Below are 17,298 nucleotides of genomic sequence, written 5' to 3'. Positions count from 1 at the left end.
AGTTTACACAAGAATGTAAGCCAGTAAAAAAAACATTGGGATGACATACTGAAATAACTCGAAAGACAGAAAAGATAGCAAGACCGGCTACCGAGACTCCCGTCTGATAGGGAAAGTTTCTGGGTTGGCGCCCGTTTTTTTGTTTCTCTTTTACCGCGGCAATGGTTACTATGGCTTTCAATGCTGGATCAAATTTCCTATTATCAAATCATCCCGAGCAGGCCATGTCCTATTGCTCAAATCTGATAAAGTCAACCCCATATTTACCTTCATTTTTCACCGCCAATTTGTCTACTTGACTTTACGTGACCTTGGATCAACAACAATGGTGCTTGTTCCATTTGTTGCGAAGATGCTTTTACTTCCGAGGGATCTTGGATTGTTTGCGTGACTCGCCATTACAAACCAACAAACCGACCACCTTTAATTAGCTTTTATTTCAAAACAACAAACATGTTAGAATAAACACTCTCTTCTTCTTTTTTCTTTTTTTTTCTTTTTCCTTTTTTACCGCTTTTTCTTTACTTTTTTTTTTTTTTTTTTCAAAATGATTCGATCGAACCTGATATAGGTTGCCTACGTATCATGTGGAGACATGAATCAGATCTTGCGTAGTTCGGGAAGATCAGGAATAAAACTAATAAACTAACTCTTTTTTTTGTGTGGATATTTTCTAAAGAAAGACTTCTAAAGAATAAAGAAAATATTTTTTTGGTTTTAATTTTTTTTTGGGAATTTTCGAAAGAAAAACTCTTGAAGAAGGACATAAATATTTTTGGATTTTGAGAAGAATTTAAAAGAAAATATTTTTGGATTTTTAAAAAGTGGGGGCCGGACCCGATTAAGGTTGCCTACATATCTCACATCCGGTGAGAATCAGACCCGCGTAGTTCGTAAATGTTTCAAGAATAGGATTACACTTTTTGAAAAATTCAAGCTTATTTTATAATAATCTTTTTGGGGTAAATACCGAGATTTTCTTTTAAAATTGGGTAAATTTCTCTTTCATGTTTTCTCCCTTCTAGTTTTTCCTCAATTTTTTTATTTTTATATATTTTTTTAGGAACCGGTCAACATGCACAAACCAAATCAAACATAATGCACAAGTAGCACATAAGAAGCATCAGGATGGTCTTGCATTTCTCGGGTACACCTGTCCTAGACGGACCCAACCCCTGTGTTGAGTTCCCAAAGTCAAATGCACATGATGCAAACAAACGTTCCTACTAGGGATCCGTCATGAGGCTATGTTATTCTAGGTTTAAATCCTAGAGGGAGTGTTTTAGACATGGTTTACCCAAGCGGACAGCTCGAGCCGAGGTGGGGGCAATGTACCGGGAGCACGAAAGTCTACCCGGCCTAGTTACTTGTCCCAACCTCGTTCTAATTGGTATGACTTCTAACAGAAAAGTGGGTCACGCGCACGTGTGCACCATAAATTCAGACGACTCAGAAGGGAGGCGTAAGAAGACAGTTTAATACAATTCAAATAATATCAAAGCGGTAAATAAGCGGCAATTAGTACATTAGGCCTAAAAATACAGTAATAACATTAAATTAATAAAGCCAAGTACAAATCACATTACAAGCTCAAATTCTTATTTTTCCCAGTAGAGTCGCCATAGCTGTCACACCTCCCTTTTCCCTGAAGGGAGGAAAGAAAGGTATTTTTTTCCAATTTAAGTGACATTAATCGAAATGAGATTATTTATTTATTTCAGAGTCACCACTTGGGATAATTTATGGTGTCCCAAGTCACCGATTTATTTTAAATTCCAAATCGAGGAAATTTAAATCTGTTTAAAGTCCGCGAAACTAGAAGACCGGGTAAGGAATTCTGTTAACCCGAGAGAAGGTGTTAGGCACTCCCGAGTTCCGTGGTTCTAGCACGGTCGCTTTAATAATTATACTTGGCTTAACTAATTTTGGATATTTTATGTTCTAGAGAAATTTATGCACTTTTGCCTCAAACCGCTTTTAATTGCTTGATTATTTGAAATTATAGAATTATCTTGAAAAGAATCACGCGTACGTGTATTCATTTTGCTTAGTGTGTCAGGAATCATGTCACGCATACGTGTACACAGTTAATAACACTTTATTATTTTTTAAGATTGTTTCGTCAAAGTTGCGCAAACACATACTTTGCCTTTGATTTGGGAAATCATAACTATGTCACGCGAACGTGTACATAATCACGGAAGTTCAATTAAAAACGTGCCTAATCAGCATTTCTACAAACATTCGTGTATGGATTAATTGCCTTAAGATCTGAGTCTTGTTCATTAGGGATCAAAGATTGTAAAATTTAATATCTTAACAGGGAGGAATTTAAAGAACTTTAGTCTAAATTAAACTTCTCAAATTTGAGAGTAGTGGGCATTTGCAGTATATTGATAAGTGTGAAATTCCATTACTTAGGATCTACTAGAATGCATATTTTTGGGAGCTTCATTAATAGAAGAAAAATGCAGCAACTACATTTTTAAGAGATTAAATCAAGGCCACAATATAATTTTAATAAGTTAATCTAATCTCCTATATTAATGTCACGACTCTAACCCCGAACTCGGTCGTGATGGCGCCTCTCGTGAAGACAAGGCCAGCCAAACCAAAATATAACACCTCTTTTAAATAGTTAAATACCATAAATAGTTCTAAAACATGATATAATAACCATAATTTGCGGAATTTACGATAACAACAGTAGAAACTATCCCGACATAGCCCAAACTGGGATGTCACAAGTCATGAACAACTAAGGATCCTGATACGAGTCTACTAGATATAATATCTGGTACAACTGATTGAAGAATATAAATGTAATAAGATAAGGGAGGCACGGGGGCTGCGGACGCCAACAACTACCTCATAATCTCTGAAAACACTGCCTGGACTGGGAGGATCAGCTCTCAGGAGCGGAATCTGCGATGCCTGAATCTACACACACGGTGCAGGGAGTAGTGTAAGTACTCTGACTTTCCTTCTACGCGAACGCAGTCAACCTCTCGTGTTCGCGTAGCACAAATTTACGTTGACCAACATTTACCTTACGCGAACGCAACACGCCAGTAGCGAACGCAATGCCTCTTCCACCTTGACCTTCGCGAACGCGATGAACAAATTCCACTGAACCCCAAATCCTTATACGCGAACGCGGAGAGCCTCATGCGAATGCGAAGCACAAACTCCTAGCCTTCCACGAACGCGAGACCTCAAACGTGAACGCGAAGGCTAAACTCAGGCCAACCCAAAATCCTTCTACACGATCGCGATGGACCCTACGCGATCGCGAAGGCTTAAAACCTGCAACATCTGATCAGCCAATTCTGCAACTTCTCAAAGCCAAAAATGGTCTGATTGACCATACAAAACTCACCGGAGGCCCTCGGTACCTCAACCAAAAACACAACACATCCTAAAACCTCATTCAAACTTGCTCCAATCATCAGAACACCTCAAACAACATCAAATTGCCCAAACTTCATCGAATTCAAGCCTAAGTTTTCTAAAACTTCCGAAATACACTTTCGATCAAAAGCCCAACCAAACCATGTCCGAATAACCTAAAATGGAGCAGCTTCAGGAACTCCTAGATAAGGGGTTCATTCGGCCTAGCATGTCACCTTGGGGTGCGCCGGTTCTGTTTGTAAAGAAGAAGGATGACACAATGAGAATGTGCATCTATTATAGGAAATTGAACAAGGTAACAATTAAGAACAAGTATCCCTTGCCTCGCATTGATGATTTATTTGACCAGCTTCAGGGAGCGAGAGTGTTCTCCAAGATTGATCTCCATTCGGGCTATCATAATTGAAGATCAGGGATTCAGATATTCTTAAGACTGCTTTCAAGACCAGATATGGTCATTATGAGTTTCTTGTCATGTCTTTCGGGCTGACCAATGCCCTAGCAGCGTTCATGCATTTGATGAACAGTGTATTTTGGCCTTATCTGGATTCATTCGTTATATTATTCATTGATGATATTCTGGTGTACTCGCGTAGTCGGGAGGAGCACGCGGAGCATTTGAGAGTTGTGTTGTAGAGATTGAGGGAGGAGAAACTTTATGCAAAATTGTCCAAGTATGAGTTTTGGCTCAGTTCAGTGGTTTTCTTGGGGCACGTGGTATCCAGCAAGGGTATTCAGGTTGATCCAAAGAAGATAGAGGTGGTTCAGAGTTGGCCCAGACCGTCCTCAACCATAGAGATTCGTAGCTTTCTTGGTTTGGCGAGCTATTATCACCGGTTTGTTCAAGGATTCTCATCTATCGCATCACTCTTGACCAAGTTGACTCAGAAGGGTGTTTCATTGGTATAGTCGGACGAGTGTGAGGAGAGCTGTCAGAAGCTCGAGACAACTTTGACCACAACTCCAGTATTAGTTTTGCCATCAGCTTCAGGTTCATATACCGTGTATTGTGATGCTTCGAGAGTTGGGATTGGTTGTGTATTGATGCAGGAGGGTAGAGTTATTGCTTATGCTTCTCGTCAGTTGAAGCCTCATGAGAAGAACTACCATGTTCATGATTTGGAGTTGGCTGCCATAGTTCATGCATTAAAGATTTGGAGGTATTATTTGTATGGTGTATCTTGTGAGATATTCACCGATCATCGCAGCCTTCAATATTTGTTCAAGCAAAAGGATCTTAATTTGAGGCAGCGGAGATGGTTGGAGTTGCTTAAGGATTATGATATCACCATATTGTACCATCTGGGAAAGGCCAACGTGGTGGCCGATGCTTTGAGCTGAAAGGCAGTGAGTATGGGAAGTTTGGCATACATCCTAGTTGGGGAGAGACCTCTTGTAGTTGATGTTCAGGCCTTGGCCAATCGGTTCGTGAGGTTGGAGATTTCGGAGCCCCGTCGGGTGTTGGCTTGTGTGGTTTCTCGGTCTTCCTTATATGATCGCATCAGAGGGCGCCAGTATGATAATCCACATTTGCTTGTCCTTAAGGACAAAGTTCAGCATGATGATGCCAGGGATGTGACCATCGGTGATGATGGGGTGTTGAGGATGCAGGGCCGGATTTACGTGCCCAATGTAGATGGGCTTTAGAGAGTTGATTAAGGATATAGCTTCAGTGAAAGTGCAGTGGAGAGGTCGGCCCGTGGAGAAGGCTACTTGGGAGACCAAGCGGGAGATGCGGAGCAGATATCCTCACCTATTTGAGGCGTCTGGTATGTTTCTTGACTCGTTCGAGGACGAACGTTTGTTTAAATTGGGGAGGATGTGACGACCCGGCCAGTCGTCTCATGAGTTACCGCTCTCTTTCCCCCATTTTTGCTTTATTATGCTTTATTATCCGTGTTTTATATGATCGAGTTAAGTAGGTTGCGTTCGGAGTGGATTTGGTAAGAAATGAGACACTTAGTCTCTTTTGAGAAGGTTCAAGTTGGAAAAGTCAACCGGATGTTGACTTGTGTGTTAGAGGGCTCGTATGAGAGTTCCGATGGTTCGTTTAGCTTCGGGAGGTTATTTATGTCTTAGGAGTGTGATTGGGATTGTTTTTGGAGGTCCGGTATAGAATTAGGCTTGAATTGGCGAAGTTAGTATTTTGGCGATTTTCGGTTGTTAGGCGAGATTTTGATCCGAGGGTCAGAATGGAAATCCGAGAGTTGTTGTAGCTTCGTTATGTCATTTTTGATGTGTGTGCAAACTCGATCTGCGGTACACCCGACATAGCCAAAGTAACTGTCTTAGCATGACAGTCTAGAATAGCACGACATGGAGATAACCAATCCATGCCCAAAATAACATCAAAATCCACCATGCTCAATAGCAATAGATCCACTCGGGTCTCCAGACCCCCAATAGTCACCACACATGACCGGTACACACGGTCTACAGTAATAGTATCGCCCACCGGGGTAGATACATGAACAGGTAAAGCAAGAAACTCTTGGGACGTACCCAAATGATGTGCAAAATAGGAGGACACATAAGATTAGGTGGAATCGGGATCAAACAATATAGAGGCATCTCTGTGGCAGACTGAAACAATACCTGTAATGACAGCATCCGAAGCAATAACATCTGTCCTGCCTGGAATAGCATAAAAACGAGCCTGGCCACTGCCTGATCGACCTCCCCCTCTGGGGCGACCCCTGGCTGCCTGACCCCCACCCCTAGCTGGATGGGCAGGTGGTGAAGTAACTGGTGCAGAAGTCGAGGTCTGACCCCTCTGCTGAAGCTGACCATCACGAAGTCGAGGGCACTGCCTCCTCATATGTCCAAACTCTCCACACTTATAACAACTACCCGGTGCTGGAGATGGGGACTGAAGGGAACCCCTAGCATTGGAATGACCAGTAGAAGGACCTGGCATGGAAGAACCCTAGACTGATGGGGCACGTGACGAGCTCTAGGCTAGTAGGGCACTAAGTGATGTCTGGCCCCGCTGGGATCCATGATGACCATGACTCGAAGATGCCCCGCGATACTCTGGACGGGCTGACTGAGCAGGCTTGAAAGAACGACCTCTACCATGCTGAAACTGGCCCTCGAAGGAGCACCACCATAACTGCCCGATCCTCGAGGCCTCTTGGCCTCCATCTCCTCTCGATCCTGACGGCGAACCGTCTCAATCTCGCGAGCGATATCAACCACCTCCTTGAACGTAGCATCCAACACCCTCTCTCGGGTCATAAGAATACGGAGATGATAGTTAAGGCTATTAACAAATCTCCTGATCCTCTCACGATCTATCGGAACCATCCAAACGGCATTATGAGCCAACTTAGAAAACCTTGACTCATACTGTGACACAGTCATATCCCACTGTCGCAACCACTCAAACTGTCTACGCAGCTCTTCTCTGCGGGACTGTGGTACATACTTCTCCAAGAAGAGAGTAGAGAACTGCTGCCAAGTAAGGGGCACAGCACCAACCGGCATACGCCTCTCATACGCCTCCCACCAAGTGAAGGCGGCCCCAGAAAACTGAAAAGTAGTAAATGCCACACCACTAGACTTAAGAATCCCTGCTGTACGGAGCATCCCGCTGATACTTATCCAGAAAACCCTGGGCATCCTCGCCCTCAACACCACTGAATGACGGAGGCTGGAGTCTACCAAACCTCTTAAGACGACGCTACTCATCATCCGGCATAACTGGCACCACAAACTCCTGAGCTGGTGCACCCGGCTGGGCCGGAGGTGCCGCAGGCGTTTGAAGTCCCTACACTACCTGCTCAGGTGTGCGAGCAGCGGGGGTCTGATTTTATCCCTCAGCCTGTGAAGTAGATGCTGCTGTAGTGGCTGAAATAGCTTGAGCCAAGCCAGTACAAATTGTCAAGATCTGTGCCAAGGCCTCCTGTAGACCCGGGATCACGATGGGCACAGCTGGTGCCTGAACTAGTGCTGCTGGAGCCTGATCTGGAGCTGGGGCAGCTGGTGGATCAACAGGTGTTGCCCTCGCTGCTCTGCCTCTGCCACGACCATAACCGCGTCCACGGCCTCTGGTGGCCTCAGTGGGTGGCACTAGTGGTCGTCTACCTCGTCCGGTAGCTCGCTTCCTCACCATCTGTGGGAGAATAGAATAACAGAAGTTTAGTTCTCGGATCAACAAGGTCGCACGACAAGAATTTCAAGAATATGAAGTTTTTCCTAAAGGTTCTGCATCCTCTCGAGGATAAATACAGATGTCTCCGTACCGATCCGCGAGACTTTACTAAACCTGCTCATGACTTTGAGGCCTAAGTAACCTGGCTCTAATACCAACTTGTCACGACCCTAACCCCGAACTCGGTCATAATGGCGCCTCTTGTGAAGACAAGGCCAACCAAACCAAAACAGAACACTCTTTTAAATAGTTAAATACCATAAATAGTTCTAAAACATGTTATAATAGCCATAATTTGCGGAATTTATGATAACAATAGTAGAAACTATCCCGACACAGCCCAAACCGGGGTGTCACAAGTCACAAGCAACTAAGGATCCCGATATGAGTCTACTAGATATAATATCTGGTACAACTGTCTGAAGAATATAAAAGTAATAAGATAAGGGAGGCACAGTGCTGCGGACGCCAACAACTACCTCGTAGTCTCCGAAAACACTACCTGGACTGGGAGGATCAGCTTTCAGGAGGGGACTCTGCGATGCCTGATCTGCACACACGGTGCAGAGAGTAATGTAAGTACTCCGACCCAGTGAGTAATAAATATAAATAATGGCTGAAAGCAAAAAAACACGTAAAGGCACAAAGCCATTCTATATCAAGCAGTAAAAATCACTTAAAGTAATAAATCAGTGAGGAAGTCAAATGAAATTCCTTTAAACCAAGTAAAACAGGTAATTTAGCCGGTAAATAACAAGTAAAAATACACCCCTCGGGTGCAATATCAATTGCTCAAAACAGTATCAGCTCCTCGGGTTCGCTCTCATCACTTAGTGCTCATTCTCAGCTCTCGACCCATATATCTCTCATAATAACAGAAATCAGAATAACCGCTGCGGTGTGCAACCCGATCTGTACATCGCTGCGGCATGCATCCCGATCCGTATAGTTAGTCGACTGCGCTCACTGGGGTGTGCAGACTCCGGAGGGGCCCCTACAGCCCAAGCGCTATATTGCGCGGCGTGCAGCCCGATCAATATAAGTATTGCTGCGGCGTGCAGTCCGATCCATAACATATATAATATCCTCACCATTGGGTTCTCAATCCCTCTCAATCATTAACCTCACAGCCTGTCGGGCACAATAATAGAAGATAGGGATCTCAACCCACAAATTCCTCTCATTTAGGAATAGTATGATAAAACCGGCTCAAATCGTTTAAAACAGATAGAAACATGACCGAGGATATGATTTTTAACAATTATAGTGAGGAAAAATTAGTCAAAATCCCCGAAGGGTTCAAATAGTTGGCACGAAACCCAAATATGGCAATTAGCCCAAATCATAATGATAACAAAAAAGTTTCAGTCAAATACGCGGTAAAATCATCAGTCAGACGGACCAAGTCTCAATTCCCAGTAGTAAAAGACCCCACGCTCATCATCCAGCGCATGTCTCACCTCAATATAGCACTACGATGTGCAATCCGGGGTTTCAAACCCTCAGGACATCATTTACAATCATTACTCACCTCGAACCGGCTACAACTCTAGCTCGCGATGCCTTTGCCCCTCGAATCGACCTCCATGCGCATCGAATCTATCCAAAATCAGAACGAATAAATCACAATATGCTAAGGGAACAAAGCCCAAGCAAAAACAATCGAAAAATATCAAAAATCCCGAAATTAGCAAAACCCGAGCCCGGGCCTGCTTCTCGAAACTCAGAAATTTGTACATAAACGGGTTCCTTATCCTCCCACGAGTTCATATATATAAAAAATTCTCAAATCCGACCTTAAATGGTCCTTCAAATCCCAATTTAAAAGTTCAAAATCCCAAGCCCTAGTTCTTCCATTTTTAGCTTAGGTTCCATGAATTTCTAGATTAATTTCACAATAGAATCATGTTTTAGGTTCGTAAATCTTACCTCCAATCACTTCTTCTTGAATCCCTGTACAATCTCCCTCAAAGATCTCTCAAAATGATCAACTATGGTGGAAAAATGACTCAAAATCGCGGATGAAATAACTTATAAACTTTTTGCCCAGGTCTGACTTTCCTTCCACGCGAACGCGGTCAACCTCTCGCTTTCGCGTAACACAAATTTACGTTGACCAACTTTTACCTTACGCGAACGCAACATGCCAGCCGTGAACACGATGCCTCTTCCGCCTTGACCTTCGCAAACGTGAGACACCTGATGCGAACGCAATGAGCAAATTCCACTGGACCCCAAATCTTTATATGCGAACGCGGAGAGCCTCATGCGAACGCGAAGCACAAACTCCTAGCCTTCCGCGAACGCGAGACCTCGAATGCGAACACGAAGGCTAACAGGCCAACCCAAAATCCTTCTACGCGATTGCGATGGACCCTACGCGATCGTGAAGGCTTAAAACCTGCAACATCTGATCAGCCAATTCTGCAACTTCTCAAAGCCAAAAATGGTCCGATTGACCATCCGAACCTCACTCGAGGCCCCCGGGACCTCAACCAAAAACACCAACACATCCTAAAACCTCATTCAAACTTTATCTAATCATCAAAACACCTCAAACAACATCAAATTGCCCAAAATTCATCGGATTCAAGCCTAAGTTTTCTAAAACTTCCAAAATACGCTTTCGATCAAAAACCGAACCAAACCATGTCCGAATGACCTGAAATTTTGCACACACATTACAAATGACATAACGAAGCTACAACAACTCTTGGATTTCCATTCCGACCCTCGGATCAAAATCTCGCCTAACAACCGGAAATCGCCAAAATACTAACTTTGCCAATTCAAGCCTAATTCTACACCGGACCTCCAAAACCAATCCCGATCACACTCCTAAGCCATAAATCACCTTCCGAATCTAACCGAACCATCAGAACTCTCATGCAAGCCTTCTAACACACAATTCTACATCCGGTTGACTTTTTCAACTTGAACCTTCTCAAAAGAGACTAAGTGTCTCATTTCTTACCAAATCCACTTCGAACGCAACCTACTCAACTCGATCATATAAAACACGGATAACGAAGCATAATAAAGTAGAAATGGGGGAAACAGAGCGGTAACTCATGAGACGACTGGCCGGATCGTCACAATTAAAATACTATGTTCTTCAAAACATGTAGCTCTCTGTTACTACTAATTATCATTATATTTCAACTAGCAAACAAGTAAAAGAAAACTAAATCATAAACATTTAAAATATTTTCTAAAACAAATATACGGAGTAAGATATTCTCTATTAGTCACATTGAAAGAGAAAGAAAATTTCAGAATAACACATAAAAAGAAAATTTCAAATAAACTCCAAACCCAAGACTGCAAGGATTTTACATGAACTCTTGAATGGAAGTAAATGTATTTTTTTTAAAGTGATATTTGACACAAATTAACAGACTTAAAAATAAAACTCGTAATGGACTTGATCTTTAACTTCAATACTTGTTATTAAGAAAATTTCATGGCATCAGATATAACTGTATTGTTTGAACCATTCTTACCCATTTAAAAATGATAATATTTTAACACTAAAACTTATGAAAATGTTTTAACCAAAGCAGTAAATAAAAAATACTTACATACTCAAGATTCAAGGAATAATATCTTACATACACAACAATGATTAAGCAAAAAATAAAAACTCAAATACTACTTCAATAATAAATGAGATATAAACTATAGCAACACAACAACTTCTTAATAGATCTTAATTCTTATAAGATAGCTATTTACACTTTATGTTCAACAAACACATTAAAATAGATTAAGCAAAGATTAGAAGAAAACCTGTAAGGTGAAGCTTCTTTCACCAGTAATAATAAAAACTGGTACAAACTTCAGTTTAAAAAATTTCAAATGAGAAAGACCGCAACCACAGGAAATGGGAAACTCAAAATCGGAACAAAAGCAGTAACCAAACTTCCACTCGAACCTTTGCTCCTATTCAAACTCCATTTTCTCTTCCTAAAGTTTCTTTAAATAATTGAAGAAACCAAATATTTGTCAAACTCTCCGCTCAATAAAATCTTTTTATTTAGTCCTCTTCCTCTCTCTTTTTCGTTCTTCCTTAAACCTCTTTATAAAGAGGAATAAAAGTAGTTATCTAATCTTGTGCCAAAGATTTAAAGTGGGGACGTGGGATTGAGGTTGAGGAAAGAATTGAAATGGGTGTGTGTTGATGGTGAGGAAGAGTGGGAACGTGGGAGTGAGGGGTGGATATTTGTGGGGAATACGTGAGAGATATGGGAGACAAGTGGGAGTTTTAATAAAGTTAACAAAATTAAGAATTTGATTTTTGACTCTTTTGACGTTAGCTTTACTTCCTTTTTTTTATTTTTAATTTTAGAAAATAAATTAAATGTATAGATAAGAATATTAACCAACATTTCTTACAATATAAAAAAAATTAAATATTTACATGTACTTTAAATATACTAGGAAAAGATACTATAACTTACTTATTAAAATTCTAATTAAAGGAAACTAAATATATATTTTGTAAATTTTTATTTTCTCTATACAAATGAAAATAAAATTATATATATATATATATATATATATATTATACTAAAATAAAATATTTACACTAAAATAGAATAAAATTTGGATGTGGTAAAAAATTAGGTGTTCACAACCAATATTGTTATTTTCACGGCTTTATTGTTGGAGTTTCTTGCCGTCCTAATTGTACTATACTACATTATAAGCTACTTTACTTTGCATATCGCAAGCAATGAACTTTATATTTGTATAAAATTATTTGAACCTTTGAATGCAAAAATATTTTTGAGCAACTCCACGCATTTTTCATATTGGGAAGGAAATTCTGCAAGAATAGTCATGCTAATTGGACTTTAATTGTGCAATTTCGAGTACAAAGGAAGGACTGTGACTTAGAAAAATGATGAAAAATAAATGATTTTAACGGATAAATCATTTTGGTAACTATCTCAAACTTGTCAATCGAAATAATATAGAGGATGTTATCTTATACTTAGTTTATCATACAAAGTTAGTTGTTGCATATAAATATCGGTATATAATATTTATTTACCTTAGATAAACCTGCATAACACTCAATAGAAAATTTATCCAAAGCATATGAGAACAGCAAACACTTTCCAATTCTCACAACAATCTAAAAAATTTATTCTTCTCCCTAAGACATAATTTTATATATTAAAAACTCAGCAACAACAATGTACTTCAGAAACTTTAGTACATCTCAAATTTTTGTAAAGCGGCTATGAAAATATTATTCATCCATTCAAAACTGCAGATCTCCAATTCAAAGTGTCCGTATATCATCGGCACTGGTTGACCGAGCCGAGCCATATAACCTCCAACACCAACCTTGTTCTACACTTCTAATGTATGTAACTTTTGGCATGACGATCACCATTTGTTGAGAATTTATTCCCTTAAGATTGTGTTAATCAATCTTATGTCCAAATTAAAAGCTTCAAAATCAACCTCTAACCCAACAATGAGAAGGGCGACTTTAATTTTTATGTTTCTGCGTCTCTGTCACTAAACAGAGAAAATAACTCGATATAAATGGGCCAGAGAAAAATTGTTAAAGCGAAAGCAGTTTTAAACAAACGATTGTTAAAAGTAAAGAGTCATATATGGTAACTAAATAAATTTAGTTATTAAGCCTCACAAAGTTATTTGTAGTATCTCGAAAGTTATTCACAATACATAATAACTGGACTTGTATATAAGTAAGTAAGACAAAGATTTGAGACTTAAGTTTGTCAACAATATCATCACCTTACTTTTCTGATTAAGCTAAGAATATTAGAAAATGCATGATAACTAATATTTGTTGTTGTCTCTACACAAACTCTTTTCCAGAATTGTTTTCCAATAACAAAAAAAAAAAAAATCAGCCTAAGGAAAAAAAGGATCTACAAAGAGAGACGATGATAGAAGAAATTATGGAAAGGAAGAATGTAAGTGAAAAATTGATCTTGCACATCTAAAACATAAAGTAAGTGATATGCTTGTAGAAATATAATGAATAAACTTCCATAATGTTCATAGTATACATGCGAAAAACAAGTAAAAAGTAGAAGAATCTAATAATAATGAATATTAATCTGGTTGTGAAATGTAAAAAGCTAATACAGTTCCATAACGAGGTGCATCTTCCTCAAATATAACTTTGTGCATCTAAATGTCCTTGAGACGGTGCAAATATCTAGTAAAAAAAAGCCCCATATTTTAGATAAAATTTTAATAAATTAACAAAATAGAGCCCATAACATATGCAAAGATAAATCTTTAACGACATGCATGTTCCTCAAGTACAACTTTGTGCATCTTAATGTCCCTAAGACAGAAAAAAGAAGCATCACATTTTGGATAAAACTTTAATAAAGTAACGAAAGATATGGTAGAACATATGCAGAGATAATCTTTAAATACCAAGAGGAGAATGCTATAACATGATAAAAGCCTTAATTTCTAGTTACTTTTCCTTTGCATTGCGTTCCACTGCCAGAAGGCATTTAATCGGTCAACTCTGTAGCAAGCACAAATGATGCAGACCAAAAATAAATGTGAGAAATAATCTATTGAAAAATATTATCTGGAGAGAACGACTAACACGCTTATATACCTTATTTTGTCTTTTATTCACTTGTTCTGTTGTCTTATTACATCCTAGATGATTTGTTAACATATATATGAAATGCTGGTTCAAATAATACCTATTACTAAAGTAGATTATTATCAAAACATGAAATGCTAGTTCAAGATTATAATACAATTAGCAGCAAGGACTGAAACCAACTTAAGTCTCACTTATGGGTATTGGTTCTCTTTTGTCTCTGAGTCCTAAAAGGATGGAGAGTAAAGAAGAAGCTCCCAACATATTGGCTCATATTCTATAAAATATCACTCTGAAAAATGATTTAATTAACACATGCTGATAACATCTACCATGTCATATAATTTTTTATTTATTTATTTGAAAAGGAGGAAACTATAAATTTATTATATGGGTTCGATCCACTAAACAAAAGTTGTTGATACATTTATTTGAGAATAAATTTGTACATTTACATTTTTTAGCTTTGTTTCTATGATGGTCAGAAAAAGAAAAAATAAAATGATTGTTCATGATCATGTTGATATATAAGGCTGGGTCAAAAATTAAATATATTACTTTCTTTTATCCTCAATTGCCTTCAATAATATTGGTCATCTTGAAGAAAATGGTTATAATTGATGATTATAATTAATAAACTGATGCTTATGATTCCTTTTTATCAATTGACATTCTGGAAAATCTCTATGCGAAATAGTGAAGCTCCTAAAACACCACAAGCTAGAAATTAATAATGGCAACAAGCAATCCAAAAATATATCACTCATTGCATGTACTTTGAAAAAGGCAAGTTTCCATCAGATCATTCTAAACTCAGCTATTTCCTATTCTTTATGTTGATCTAGTTCTAAAGACTAAGACTTAATGTTTAATCATACCTTACCCAAAAAGAAAAAGAAAAGAAAAAGAACTTAATGTTTAATCCAAGCTAAACCAATAAAGTTACTTTGAAGGTAAACATGCTAAATTAAAACACCAAAAAGCACAATCTAATAACTAAATTTTACATTCACAACTTTTTCAAAATAAAGCAATAGATAATGACAATGAAAGGAACTTACTTGAGATGCTCCATAGACCACCCAATATATCTTGGTGAGCCTTTTATAGCCACTACTTCATCTTTGTATGTCACAAACCAGCCATGTGCAATCCCTGAATTATTTTCACAAATGCATATTTAAAACTGCTATGAGGTTTGATATAGTGACATCTTATCAGTCTAATATTTCTTAAAATAAAAAAATTTGGAACATTATAATGCTAATTTTCCTTCTACTTGTCCGAACTTGCAACTTACATTGAACATCACATAGCGACCTCAAAGGCTCCACATATTCACTATCACATTCATATTCACACACAACTAATACAGAAAACACATAATGCAAACCTTTTCTTCATAAGGAGAAACACTAAAATTGCAAATTTCCCTTTACATATACAATTCAATCTAAATCATTGCCTATTCGGTGATTTCATAACCATTTACTTATAAACCTCTTTCTCACCTATTTTCGTGGTTGTTCAGTCACATCTTTCGACCGAACAACCTTATTTACCATAGCACTATCATGCCACTTCATAATTTAGTGATTCAAACCATCTTTCTTTTTCGCATATAAAACATCAATCACTGATTTGAAATGAAGGCATCTTTTATTTTTTGTTTTTCTCTGCTTGTACAATATTGACCTTTTTTGAGTTTGTGGAATATGTATGAAGTTGAGTTTGAATTTAAAGGATGTAAACCATCTATGCCACAAGTACAAAATGAAAATGCTAAAAACCAACAAAGATTTGCATAAGTTATATAGCAAATTATAGAGTGATAGCCAGTCAATGGAATTACCATCAGAGGAATGCTCCAAATGAATCTATAACCAGAAATATATGAGCATGTGTACTCAAAAAGGTAAATGCTTAGCCACTACTCAGTGTAACTATCCTGAAGCAAATGCAATACCTATCTAGTAGCAATTCAAAGGCCATTTTTTCTTGGTCCAGGAGAATTATTGAGGCCACTAACTTACATTTATCAATTTTCTGGTTCAAGTGAGGATGAAATCAACAAATATATGATCACTAAATAGTAATAGATCCACTAAGTATTTTGTACATGGCATATAACATACAAAATCGGATGAAGAGCCTCATTCAATAAAAGAACACTGAGTACTTTGTAAAAATACCCCAATCGTTTAAACCTATATCAATGAAATAATATTTATCAAAATACATGTGACAGAAGATTTTGCCTTTCTTTTTATTACAACCATTGCTAGCACACGCAAACTAATAGAATGTGAAGTGATGTTTGAGGAGAAATACTCTGCTTCTCTGCTTAACACCTTTCTTCATTCGTCTTTTATCCTTTTGTGTGTTATACCAGTGAATCATTGAAAAGTTTCTTATCATCATTCAACTTAATTTTTTTGGCGAAAAGTCAAAATCGTGTACCAAATTTCATCTACCAAATTAATTTGGTTATAGTAAAATTCTATTCGAATTTCAAATAGAAGATAAATCAAATATGTAAAACGGAGAAGAAAGAACTTGTTTTCTATTTGACAACCTTAAGATTTCATGCCTACAACCACCAATTGAGACGTCTTCTTTCGCAATCTGTCATTGGCATTGTTGGTTCTTCGATATATTCATCATTTGTACAAATCTCCTGCCGTTCATATCAATGAAAATAGTAGAACAAACTCTGGTTCTTCTATCTGGTCATCTTGATGAAATTAGAGGAGTTTTAAACTTCTCCAGAGAAGAGAGAAACTGATCTCTACAGCAGTTTTGCTATGTTAATTTGTTATCTTTTTTGTGCGCTTGATTTTGCAATTTCGTGGGATCATGGGGGAGTGTGGTTCTTATCTTTTAATTTAATTTAATGAAATAAGATAGAATTAATCTACAAGTTTTTAACGAAGAAGTAGGGCAAAAAGAGAAGAAGAAAAAACTAAGGAAAAACGTGGGGTTCCTTTTTTGGAATTGGAGTAGTTATATATTTTTAGTTTTCTATTTTAAAAAAAAAATCTGTGTACAAAAGAACATGAGACTTCACAAAACTCCAATATCTGAATTGGTTAATTATTTTAAAAAGTTTATTTTTTTT

At 38.1% G+C, this 17,298-nt stretch overlaps 2 long non-coding RNA genes across 2 annotated transcripts; both read right to left on the bottom strand.

Annotated features, from left to right (window-relative positions):
* Positions 1–691: 691 nt before the first annotated feature.
* On the bottom strand, positions 692–11,785 carry LOC138880464 (uncharacterized). The gene is made up of 3 exons (XR_011403139.1): positions 11,354–11,785; positions 8,067–8,114; positions 692–7,525 (listed from the first exon to the last, which is right to left on the bottom strand). It is a non-coding gene; the product is annotated as an uncharacterized lncRNA (long non-coding RNA).
* Positions 11,786–12,740: 955 nt separating this feature from the next.
* On the bottom strand, positions 12,741–17,024 carry LOC104228827 (uncharacterized). The gene is made up of 3 exons (XR_711431.2): positions 16,756–17,024; positions 15,242–15,335; positions 12,741–13,096 (listed from the first exon to the last, which is right to left on the bottom strand). It is a non-coding gene; the product is annotated as an uncharacterized lncRNA (long non-coding RNA).
* Between the last annotated feature and the right edge of the window lie 274 nt (positions 17,025–17,298).

This window comes from Nicotiana sylvestris, chromosome 10 (genome assembly GCF_000393655.2).
Source record: "Nicotiana sylvestris chromosome 10, ASM39365v2, whole genome shotgun sequence".
In the NCBI taxonomy this organism is placed as follows: Eukaryota; Viridiplantae; Streptophyta; class Magnoliopsida; order Solanales; family Solanaceae; genus Nicotiana; species Nicotiana sylvestris.
The sequence above is the reverse complement of the archived record's forward strand: the minus strand, read 5'-3'. Positions and strand labels throughout refer to the sequence as shown.